At 49.6% G+C, this 12,717-nt stretch overlaps 1 long non-coding RNA gene across 1 annotated transcript; it reads left to right on the top strand.

Moving 5' to 3' along the window:
• Window positions 1–9,313: 9,313 nt before the first annotated feature.
• Window positions 9,314–11,647, top strand: LOC145721394 (uncharacterized). Its single transcript, XR_014145068.1, has 3 exons — window positions 9,314–9,427; window positions 10,011–10,183; window positions 11,251–11,647. It is a non-coding gene; the product is annotated as an uncharacterized LOC145721394 (long non-coding RNA).
• The last annotated feature ends 1,070 nt before the right edge of the window (window positions 11,648–12,717 follow it).

Below are 12,717 nucleotides of genomic sequence, written 5' to 3'. Positions count from 1 at the left end.
TGCTCATATGCTTCCCTTTTCCACATCCCATGTAGCTCACATGCCAGTCGTTTTGACTGCACATTTTTTTTTAATTTTATTATGTTATGTTAGTCACCATACATCACTGGTTTTTGATGTGGTGATCCAAGATTCATTGTTTTCGTATAACACCCAGTGCTCCATGCAGTACATGCCCTCCTTAATACCCATCACCGGTCTAACCAATCCCCCCTCCCCCTCCCCTCTAAAACCCTGTTGTCTCTCAGAGTCTATAGTCTCTCATGGTTCATCTCTCCCTCCAAATGCCCCCCGCCCAATTTTTCCCTTCCTTCTCCCAGTGTCCTCCATGCTATTCCTTATGTTCCACAAATAAGTGAAACCATGTGATAATTGACTTTCTCTGCTTGACTTATTTCACTTAGCATAATCTCCTCCAGTCCCATCCATGTTGATGTAAAAGTTGGGTATTCATCCTTTCTGATGGCTGAGTAATATTCCATTGTATATATGGACCACATCTTCTTTATCCATTCATCTGTTGAAGGGCATCTCAGCTCTTTCCACAGTTTGGCTATTGAGGACATTGCTGCTATGAACATTGGGGTGCATATGGCCCTTCTTTTCACTACATCTGTGTCTTTGGGGTAAATACCCAGTAGGGCAATTGCTGGGTCATAGGGTAGCTCTATTTTTAAATTTTTGAGGCACCTCCACACTGTTTTGCAAAGTGGCTGTACCAACTTGCATTCCCACCAACATTGACTGCACATTTTATCTGCTTAATTTTTTTCAGCAATTATCTGTTGAGCACCTACTGTGTTCCAAGCACTGTTTTAGGCAATGGGGGAGAGCAAGGAACAAAACAAAAAATCCCTAGCCAAAAAATAGGTAAGATAAAGATAAATATGTAGAGTATGTTAGGAAGAGATAAGGAATGTTAAAAAAAAAAAAAAATTCAGGATAGGAAGTTGTGTATGTGAATCTAGAATGAAGGAGTCTCTGAGGGAATATTCCAGGCTCTATGCTACATGGTAGAGGAACAGGTCACGGAACCCTACCCTCAAGGAATTTAGAATGTTTTAAGTGCTGTTAAGTTTTGTTTGTTTGTTAATTCTTTCAGGCTGAATAGGAAGCAGTTCTGAAAAGCTTCTCCAGGGGGATTGGTAACATTTTCAACCCAGCTCTTAAAGGATGAGTGTAGCATTTGAGAGCATGAAGGGGGCATAGGCTACAGGACTCAGAGGCAGGTTTCTCCCTGACATATTTATTGTTAGGCAAAGAATCCAATGTGTTTGTTTCCTTAAGTGATGGGTAGTGGGACCGGGGATGGAGTCAGGAGCCAGAACATGAGGAGCCCTGAATGGCAGGCAAAGGGGTGAAGTCTTTATCCTGAAATAAATAGGAAGCCTGCGGAGAGATTTTAATGAGGGCAGAAAATGATGAGATTTGCTTTTTGTGTTCATCGCATCATTGCCTCCTTGGAGCTTAGCACAATGCCTGGCACACAGTAAATATGCGGAACATATGAAATAAATGAATTATTGAATGCATGCTCTTCAGGGAGACCACTCTGGCAGAAGTGGAGGAGATGGACTTAGTGGAGGAGAGGGTCTAGTGACCAAATAGCTCTCCTCACCACCAACATGGGATCTAGCCCCTCTTCTCTTACTACAACACCCAGCAAAATACAGTCCTTCTGGTGAGTAAACCCTCCCACTTCCTTCTGTCTCTTACATGAGTGTTCGCCAAGTCATTCCTCTTCCTCTCTCTTCCTCCCTGCAGGCCAGGCCTGAGCCATTCAGGCCTGGGCATCACAGGTCCGCGGCAATGAGCCCTGATAGCCAACCCCGCTCATCCTCCTGTGCATCCTCCTGTGCATTTTATGTGTCAATGATTCGGGCCCCAGAAGCAAAATCTTGGGAACTTCCTGGCACATTTCAGGCTGCCTCTCTGACCTCTCCACCTCATTTCCTTCCTCCACCAGTCCAATGTGCATTAATAATAATCATATCATTTTAAAAATCCAGGCCAAATCTGTTTGGGAAAAGTAAAGCAGATGCAAAGGAAAGGATGTTCCAAAGTCAAAGAGGAATGACATCTGCAGTCTCCACATCAAAGCTTCCCTCCAATAGTGCAGGGGAGAGCTGGCCCTGCCCTCCTTTCTTTTTTGATTTTTTTTAAGACTCTAAGCTTAAAGCTGCAGCAGCCCAGCAGCCCCTGGCTGTTTAGAGGGCGGCTTCAGAGGCATGGCGGCATTACACAGAGCAAATGGCTTAATATTCTGGCTCCTTTCTCCACTGTCTGGTACTGCTGGGGAAAAAAAACAAAAAAACCTGGAGCAGGGAGGTGGAAAGCTAGCCTTCTGGCTTCTGCCTGGCCCCCAGCTCTGTGTGCAAAGCCCCCTTCTCAGGGTTCTAATTTCCCCAAATTTGAAGTGAGAAATCAAACAAAATGAGCACCGAGTGCCCCACCCAGCTGTGACAAGTCATAGTTCTAGATTCAGCGTGTTCCTCCTCTTTAGCTGTGGAAACAGGCAATCGGTACCTGCAGAACTGGGAAATAACAGGCCCAAGGGTTGAGCTGCTCAGAATCATCCCTGTTCTTGACACCAGGAAGCCGAGAGACAGACAGGCTGTGTGACCAGCCAGATTTCACACGCCTGACCGAGAGCCTGAATTCAAACCCAGGCAGATCCTCCAGACTCCCTGCCCAGGCTACGGGGATCTACCCTTTGGCATCTGCTTGGGAAGGGGGGCCCTGGCCCTCTGGTAATGGGCCTGATACAACAAGGGCAGGCACCCTGTATGGCTGACCCTCTGCCCCATCTCCAGGACTGGAGGACATGGCTTTAGAGGCATGCTCTCTGGCTGAGCTGGCGGACAAGCAGGCCAGCCAGAGACATTACTGTCTTGCTGTTTCTGTGCAGTCATAAATCACTGTAGCCCCATCCCCTGGCTCCTGGCTCCTGGCTCCTGGGTTCCTCCTGCGGCTAGAAAGGTCCCTGACTGGAGGGGGGGAGCAGCAGTAGCAGCAGCAGCATTTTCTGAAGCAGGCAATACTCCGCACCCTGTCCTCTGGGAACACTTCCCCATCACTCTCCTGGCCCCCTGGGCTGTGGTAGGGGCAGAGCACATAAGAGATTCAGAGGCAAAGGACAACAGGGAAATCTGAGTGCGTTGCCCACCTTCCTGAGGAGAGTGGGGCAGCGAAAGAAGCCTGTGCTGGGAGGCAGGACCCACAGGTTGAAGCCTTGACTTTGTTATTGATCTTGCTGGGTGGCTTGGAGCAAGTCACTTTACCTCTCTGGGCTTCAGACTGTGCATCTATAAAATAAAAGAATTGGATGGATGCCTTTTCAGATCTTCTAGCCTGTGGCAACAGCCGTTCAACTGGCTTGCCCAGCCTCCCCAGTAGAAGATCTGAAAGATCTTTCCAAATATACATCCCAACTTCTCCTTCCCTGGCCTTGGCTCCACCATATGTGCCACTCCCATTGCACATGAGCCTAAGTCCCTGCTCCTTACCCTGGAGTTAAAGGCCTTTCCTAAGGACCCCTGCCGGCCTCTTTTTTTTTTTTTTTTTTAAAGATTTTATTTATTTATTTGAGAGAGAGAGAATGAGAGACAGAGAGCATGAGAGGGAGGAGGGTCAGAGGGAGAAGCAGACTCCCCGCCGAGCAGGGAGCCCGATGCGGGACTCGATCCTGGGACTCCAGGATCATGACCTGAGCCGAAGGCAGTCGCTTAACCGACTGAGCCACCCAGGCGCCCCCCCTGCCTGCCTCTTTAGCTGCACCTCTCACAAGGCACTGGGCTGGCATTTCCCAGCCATGCAGCACCCTCTTCCAACTATGGGCCTTTTCTTTTCTTTCCTTTTTTAAGATTTTATTTATTTATTTGTTCATTCATTCATTCATTCATTCATTCATTCATTTATAGCATGAGCGGGAGGGGCAGAGGGAGAGGGAGAGAATCTCAAGCAGGATCCTTGCTGAGTCCAGAGCCCAACGTGGGGCTTGATTCCACAACCCCAAGATCATGACCTGAGCCAAAATCAAGAGGTGGCTGCCCAACCGACTGAGCTACCCAGATGCCCTAACTCTGGGCCTTCTCTTTCTTTTTTTTTTTCCTCCATTTTTTAAAATTTAAATTCAATTAATTAACATATAATGTATTATTGGTTTCAGAGGTAGAGGTCAGTGATTCATCAGTCTTATATAATACCCAGTGCTCGTTATATCATGTGCCCTCCTTAATGTCCATCACCCAGTTACCCCATCCCCCACCTCCCTCCCCTCCAGCAACCCTCAGTTTGTTTCCTATGATTAAGAGGCTCTTATGGTTTGTCTCCCTCTCTGGTTTCATCTTGTTTTATTTTTTCCTCTCTTCCCCGATGATCCTCTCTTCTGTTTCTTAAATTCCACATATCAGTGAGATCATATGATAATTGTCTTCCTCTGATTGACTTAATTCACTTAGCGTAATACCCTCTAGTTCCATCCACGGCGTTGCAAATGGCAAGATTTCATTTTTTTTTTTCTTCTGCTGGGAACTCCTACCCCTACCCCCATTCAATTGTTACCTCTTATCTTTCCCAATCAGACACTCCAAGTTGAACTGACTGCTCCCCCTTGGGGCCCCAACCTGTGCTACACACTTCCAGCAAGGGGTCTGAATCTCCTTATTACACTTCTATTTATATGAGTCTCTCTTTCCCTGAGGTCTTAGAAATGGATTCCTCAAAGACAGAGATCCATCTGAGTCACCTCTAAGCTCCAAGCCTAGCATGGTACAGGTGTTCAGAGAAGTTTGGTTCAATGAAAGAGACTCTCCACTTCAAGAAAGGAGTGACCTGGTGATGGTCTTACCTCTTGAGGAGGATTTGAAAAGTTTTCCCCCAAAATAAATGGTCACGACCAAGTTGAGGCAAAAACTCAGGAAAGCAGAACGGTAAACAGTCCCAGGAGCAAATAGGGCACAGCCAGTAGGAAGAGCATCCACACAGGATTTCAAAGAAGGGCCTGTTGACATGGAGCTCACCACCAGCAGAAACGCTCTATTCTGACTCTCTGGGGCTGACCACTCCTTACCAAACCAGCCTCCCTAATCTAGGACCTAACTCTCAAATCCCCTAAAACTGATGGCACTGGAAAGAGGAAGAGATTGAAAAGTCTAATATATCTTTACATTTCATTTTTAAGATTTTATTTTTTTTTAAGTAATCTCCACACCCAATGCGGAGCTCGAACTGACAACCCCGAGATCAAGAGTCACACATTCCACCAACTAAACCAGCTAGGCACCACTAATATATCTTTACATTTTAAGTTTTGCATTCTGCTAAAAAGATTCAACTTCAAAATGTACCACACCAAGAACTGTCTGTGGTAAAAATGGCTTAAAAAAAAAATGTGCCATTATCTCAAACAAAGAGAGAAACTGTGCCATTCTCAAGAGATGGGCATTCTAGGGTAGAGGAGCCTGATCTAGAATATTCTCCCAAAACTCAGCTGTGTGAACTTGGACCAAATGTTTCACCAATCGGGACCTTGGGGTCCCCACTGAATCTTGAAGAGAAATTTCCGCCCTGCTCACTGAATTGGACAGTGACACAAATGAATTCTTTGACTTGGTAGAGGGGTCTGAAGCAGTGTTTTGATGCTTGGAACTCTGACAGAGGGCACATGATCATGGGAGACTGACAGGGATGGGCTTGGCAATAGCCTGCCAATCAATCACACGGAGTGAGGTGGACCCTTTTGTCTTTGGAGGACTGCAAGGTTCAGAAAGCCCACCAGTTCCTGCTCATTTCCGGGAAGCAATTTCTCCATCAGCTGGAGTGGTATGGTGATGACATGAGCAGCGTCTGGAGGGGGTGGGACAGGAATCAGGGGGTCAAGGACCAGTAGATAAGCAGGCTTGGAGGACCAGCCACTCCCAGGTGATCCTGAGCAGTGGTTCTCAACCTAGCTGGGCATCACTGCTTCCCAGTACCTGGGGGGAGTGTGTCTCAAATACAGAGTCCCAGGTGCAGCCTAAACATACTGGGTCAGAATCTCCAGTGGTGGGGTCTGGGAAGCTGTATGCTTCTGGGGGATTCTTCCTACCACCAGTAGAAGGGAGACCACTTGAGGGGTTCACCTTGAAAAGCCTTGGTGACTTGAAAGGAGGCCAGGCTGGGTTCCTGAAGAAGAAGTGGAGCGGCCATGAGGCCTTCTGAGAGCTGGCTGCAAGGGGTGCAGGGACTGGCATTTTCTCGTGTTGGCCATTCTGCCGAGTCAGCCCAGCACTAATGCTTCCAGAGTGCAAATCCCACTTGGTCATATAATAGGAACGCTGGTGCTGACACAGCAGGCAGACGGAAGCCCAGGCTGCACCAGGGGACAGATCCTCTGCACCAACTCCTTGCTCTGAGTCTGGGGACAGGCAGGGGCCAGAGGCACTCCCTCCACGCCAAGCCTTGAGTGAGCCCAGACAACGCAGGAGCATGGGGCCTGTTCTGGGTTTCAGAGCCAGCCAGATTTCCTCCCTGTGTTCCTGGAGTTTGGGGTTCGTAATTGGAAGGAACAGCGGAAGGACTCCTGTTCATCCAGGAGGGGAATCCCTTTTGCAGCACCCCATCTCCTGGGTGTCAGCCCCTGCTAGCACACCTCCAGCTACGGACCATTCATTGTTTTCCTGAGGTTCCCCCTCCCTCTGTGGGGTGGCACCCCTGTTCCCAGAGCATCTGCCCCATTTTTCCTCATTCTGCCTCCTAGCATTACAAGGAAAAGGAGAACCCTTCTCCCCAAAAGCCTTTTATGTCTAAGGCCAGAACATGTGAAGCCCTGTTGTTTCCACACTGGACAGTTTCCCCAGGAACAGAGAGTAGGTTTGACCACATGCTTTCCTGCAGCCATAGGGCCTGGGACACGATGGGAATGGAGAGATGGCCAAGGAGATAGATGGCCAAGACAGGCAGTACTGACCCCCTGCTTGAGAAGCATGTGCCAGAGCATTACACAAGGCCTAGGAGCACTTCATCACAAGCAGAGGTTTGGTCTCCGAGCCCAGGGCAGCCACACTCAACATCAGCTGTGTCAGGGGCCTAGCTACATCAAAGCTGCCTGGGGGACTGGGGGCCTGGGGGTCTGTAATCAGTGCTCCTCCTACTAAGTCCTCACCTTAGTTTCCAATACTCAGATAGCAAGGAGGGGCCAATAAGGGAGAAAAAGCCAGGAGAGCAAATGCATTTATGACATATAGGTAGGAGAGAAGCCATAGGACAGATAAGGAATCCAAGACACACAGAAGATAAGTAACCTGTCTGGGTGAGACAGCTAGTAAGTGGAGGGGCTGGGGCATGAGGGAGGTTCATAAGGGCTGGGGCATAAGGGAGGTCTCCTACTCTTCATCCGCCATCCAGAAGCACCACCTCAGTGGAGGGAATTTCTTTCTTTCTTTCTTTCTTTCTTTCTTTCTTTCTTTCTTTCTTTCTTTCTTTTTCTTTCTTTCTTTCTTTCTTCCTTTCTTTCTTTCTTTCTTCTTTCTTTCTTTCTTTCTTTCTTTCTTTCTTTCTTTCTTTCTTTCTTTCTTTCTTTCTTTCCCTCTTTTCAGAGCCAGTGAAGGCAGTCTGACTCCCTACACACAGCTGGGTTTATTTCTAACAGAGGGAGGAAGTGAGTGACCTGCTCACTCATGAGAGTGGGAAGGAGTGTGGTCTCTAGGAGGGTGAATCAGAGCCAAGGCCCTTCTGGAGAAGGAAGGACAGCAGTTTCCAGGTGTACTGCCCAAGGCTGTGGCCATCCAGGCTGGAGTCAAGCCCTAAGACAGCGAACAGACCCCTGGAAACCTCAGCTCCACAAATGACTTGCTGAATAACCTTAAACAAATTACTTCTCTTCTCTGGAACTCTGTCCCTCCTTTGCAAAATGAGGAACCAATGACGCGTCAGCTCAACACAAGCCATTTGGGCTAATACTAAAACCTTTACATTTTGTTACCTTCTCTAAAATGATCTGAACTCGGGTGATCCTGTGCAGATCGGAAGCACCCAATGATATCGTGGGGATTTCCTGGCTATTTATGATATTATGGGGCTTTCCGGGGTTCCGGGGAGGGGAGGATTAAAAAAAAAAAAAGTGCCAAGAGGAACCAAGGTTGGGAATCTCAGAATGGACCAGATGCTGCCCTTCAGCTTCTTCAGCCAAGAGGGGTTTTAAGCGAGGCAGAGATGGAGTCAGATTTGCATTTTAGAGCAGGCACCCCAGCAGCTGGGGTAGAGGATGGACTGGATGAGAAGAAGGCCAGAGGAAGACCACTTGGGAGGTTCCTGTAATAGCCCCTGTGAGAGGTGGGCGCTTGGGTTAGGGCAGTAGTAGTGGCTGTGGGAGGAGATGCCCAGCATGACTCCTAGGAAAGTGCGTGCAGAGGGAGGGTCTGATCCTTCTAGATGGAGCAGGTGTAAGGGAAAGATGATGGGTTCTGTTGGGAAGTGACAAGTACGAAAGGATATCCAAGTATAGGATTGTTGAATGACTATATTGTATACCTGAAATTAACATAACACTGTATGTTAACTATCCTGGAATTCAGATATAAAAATTTAATAAAATTTAAAATTTAATTCAATAAAAAGAAAGAAAAAAAGAAAGGATATCCAAATGAGATGCCCAGGTTGAGGCTGGAAACAGAAATTCGAAGGGGTGGGCCCATACATATGGGCTCAGGAGGAGACCCAGAGGGAGCACCAGGAAAGCCAGGGTCCCCGTGTCTCAGGGATCACAGAATGATGGGATCATCCAATCCTGGATGCCCATGGTGCTTAATTCCTGGTGCTCCAGGATGCCAGAAGCTTGCAGAGAACTCATGTGAGGACAAGAAAAGAAGGCCTTTTCTTGAGTTAGGGCATCCTTGTTGACCTAGGTAAGAGCCATTTCAGATAGCAAGGGGTGGAGGGGTGAAGAATTAAAAGCTGGAGCTGACTGCTTTCATCAGTAATTTAATGGTTAGATGAAGGAGAGAGAAGCTGATATTGCTGGTGGCTCAGGCAGAGGGAGGGTTTTATTTGTCAGAAGGAGGCTGAGCATTGTTTAAATTCTCAGAGAGGCTGGAAGAGGAGGGGATTGGAAGGGACAGGTGGATGAGTTGAGGTGGGGGAGGGCAGGAGCCCTGAAGAAGGGGTCGGCTGGGATGGCAGGTGGGTGGATGGGCCTCTGAGTGAAAAGCAGGGAGGTTCCTGGGAATCTCTTTCTCCAAGAAGGAGAAACTGAAGTCATTTGCTGAGTCATGAGAGGAGGAGGGGAGGAAGCTGGAGAAGAGGCTGAAGGTTTGAGGAAGTCTCTGGGGAGGATGGGGGAGTGAGCTGGGGCAAGGCCAGCCATTTGAGGACCAGCTGGACCTAGAGGCCACAGCACAAGGGCCCCAGTCTGCACAGCCCTGTGGTTTTCTCCTGCAGCCCTCGCAATGTGAGTCTGAGCTAAGAAGGTGAAGGTCAGATCACCCAGAGCAGGCAGTGGTCAGCTGTGGCCAAGGGTGTGGGGGACAGGGAGCCCAATATTTCAAAGGAGTGAGTGCTCAGATGGGCCAAGGACTGGGCTAGGGAAGGGAAACAGAGGCCAGAAGGGAGTCAGGGGCTGGAGGCCTCGGGGACATGGCAGGCAGCACAGGTCGAGGGGAGCAGGGAAGCAGATCAGGAGAGTGGAATGTTGTCATTCTCAGAGGTCCCCCAAGGCCTGCAGAAAATTCTGGGGAGCAGACATGGTTAGGGTTGAGGACCAGGAAGTTAAGAAGGTTCCCCCAGGAGGCTCTGGGGCAAGATGCTGTGTCCTGTGGATGCTGGAATCTTCCAGGAGGCAGGGCCTGGGGAAAAAGGCAAACTGCAACCAGGCCACGGGCCTCAGGAATGCCACTCAGGAACGGGCTGTTTGAGCAAAGGGATGAGTCACAGAGCTGCAAGGCCTTAGCCTCAAAGAAGGGGACTTGCCCAAGACGTGTGGAAGGAGCAGAGCTGGCAGGGTCGCTCATGGCTTGGACCTTCCTACCTCTCAGGTCTGCCTGGCACAGAGGGCTGCCACCTGCACATCTTGAACCCCTCACTGATCTCTGGGCCAGCACTTCCGCCTCTGAGAGGCTACGATTTGGGCCTCTTGATCTTCATAACAAGGGAAGAGGAAGCCAAGGGCTTGAACAAATAGGAGCATGACCACGGTGTACTCTGCTTGGTAGGTTGTTTTGTTTTGTTTTGTAGTTTTTTTAACCACTGGGCCATGCATGTGGCTGAGGAGAAGCACCAGGCAGAGTGGAGCATTTCTGAGGGGCTGGATGTCCTGGGGGTGCTCCCGAGGCAGGGGAAAGGCCAGGGAGGAGGTCCTAAGGCTGACAAAAAAAAAAAAACTAGAGCTGAGAAAATGGTATTGACAGACAGACACACAGCGGCGGGGACACAGCCCCAGAGACAGAGAGAGAGAGAGAGAGAATCCTTGAGACAAGGATTCAACAGAGGGACAGACAAGAAGACAGACTGATTGAGACAGAGACAGGGAGAGAAGGTGCTGAGCAGGCTAGCCAGGCGCCCACGGCTCATCTGGGAAGCTGCTGGGCTGGACCCAATCAGTGCAAGATGGATGACTGCTTTGGGAAGGCAGAGGCCGCAAGGCCCAGCAGCCAGGCAGCTGGGCTGTCTCTTCCATCTGCACGGCGTGCTGCAGAAAGCCCAGCCAGCTGACCCTGTTTCCCCACAGGCAGACTGAGGAGTGCACCCTCAGGGCTTCCTCAAGGGCAGCAGGAGGTTGGGGAAGGGCGCTGCTGTGGAAACAAGGGACCCCCACCCCCCAGCTACTACCACCCCGCTCTGCCCCTCACGAGCTCTGAGGTTTCCCGGCCACTGGGTCCCCTGTAGTCTTCACTCCCATTTTTAAAATGAGAACCACCACCACAGTCCTCAGTGATTCCGACATGTTTTCACCTGCTCCACAGAGACAGGGACCTGGGTAACTTGAGGGCGTCACAGGTGTCCTTCAGGTCCAACAAGAACTTGGGGTAACAGATGTCTTCTGTTCCTGGCACACTTTGGGGACAGTTCCAAAAATCTGGCCAAGAGGTTTGGGCTGAGGGTGGTTGTGACCCCGGGTCCCAGAGTTGCACAATTGATCAAGATCCCACCAGTTAAGGGCTCCTATCCAGCTCCTCTTACCTCCTGCCATTATGCTGAGTGCCAAACCCTGCTGCAACAGGGAGGTAAGGACAAGTTTCATTGTTCTGTCCTAACCATCCAAGAGATGTGCTCCAGACAGTAGCCCTCGGCAGCAGAGCTGGAAGAGATGCTCCTGATCACCAAGGCTACTCATCCCATCTCTCCACCATATATTTGCTCCTTCATTCACTCAAATGTTGAATGTTTACTAAGTGCATGAAATCTGGAAGGTGTGATGAGCCCAGGATGCGGGAAGAGGACACAGAAGGGGACCCATCGCCCTCTCCCCACCTATCCAAACCCTAGCATCAATGTTCCCTCTTCCAAAAAGCTTCCCAGGGGCGCCTGGGTGGCTCAGTTGGTTAAGTGACTGCCTTCGGCTCAGGTCATGATCCTGGAGTCCCGGGATCGAGTCCCGCATCGGGCTCCCTGCTCAGCAGGGAGTCTGCTTCTCCCTCTGACCCTCCCCCCTCTCATGCTCTCTATCTCATTCTCTCTCAAATAAATAAATAAAATCTTTAAAACAAACAAACAAAAAAACAAAAGGCTTCCCAGAACTTCTGCTAGGATCGATGCCTTTTCCTCCTCTGAGCCCACAACAGTTCTCCAAAGACCCACACACTGGGGCCTTATACAAGGTCTAGGAATGTATATGCTTTATATCCCTATAGATGGTCTCCTCTCTGGGGGCAGAGCCCATATGGCATTCATCTTTGCTTCCTATGGAGCCCAGCACCAGTAGCAAGGGGTCAGAGTTCAATGGATCCATATTTGCATGTCTTTGAACCTCAGCGGAGTTCAATGATGCATAATAATTACTGTCTTTAAACCTCAATCTTTTCACCTGTAAAGTGGGGATAATAATCTTCGCTTCCCAGTGTGGCCAGATGGATCAAATGAGATATTGCATGTGAAGTCCCCTGGCAAGCTGGAGACTCTACAGCTCTGTGCAGCCATGGGCTGTTGCTAATAATATAGCCATCTTGGGGCCGGAGCCGGGCTCAGAGAGGCAGGGAGCAGGCGCCCCTCTGTCTGACTGTGTGAAGGGAGTCTCTGAGCCTGAAACACCCCAAATGTGGAGAGCAACACTGCAGTGAGGAGAGAAGCCATGGGAACCCGGATACTCAGTTCCCAAGTCTGCCTCTAGCTCAAGGTGGGTGACCTTGGTCAGGGCAGTCCCTTTTCTGAGCATAAGTTTCTCCATCTGCCAGGTAGGAATAATAAGTCCTGGCTGGCAGCAGAGGTGAGTTGAGGCCTGGTGAGGGTGGGAATGCATAGGAACCCCCACATCGATGTCCAAATACTGTGGAGTTGTGGGGGTCACAGAGGTCTGCACCAACCCCTCTGTGGACATCACCCCTTGCCTTCTACCCCGACTGGGTCAGACAGCAGGAGCCCCTTTCGCTGGGAGACTGGGCTTCATTTCTGGCCCAGAGTGGTTCAGAATATTTTCTGAACTAGAGAATGAATGAATGAATGAATGAATGAGGTCCCAGGAAGCATTAGAGCCCCCTTTATACAGGTCAACAGCTCATCCTGTGCTCACCGTCTACCACTTTCGCC

The sequence above is a fragment of the Leptonychotes weddellii genome, chromosome 5, assembly GCF_054177405.1.
Source record: "Leptonychotes weddellii isolate Sample4059 chromosome 5, ASM5417740v2, whole genome shotgun sequence".
Taxonomy (NCBI): Eukaryota; Metazoa; Chordata; class Mammalia; order Carnivora; family Phocidae; genus Leptonychotes; species Leptonychotes weddellii.
The sequence above is the reverse complement of the archived record's forward strand: the minus strand, read 5'-3'. Positions and strand labels throughout refer to the sequence as shown.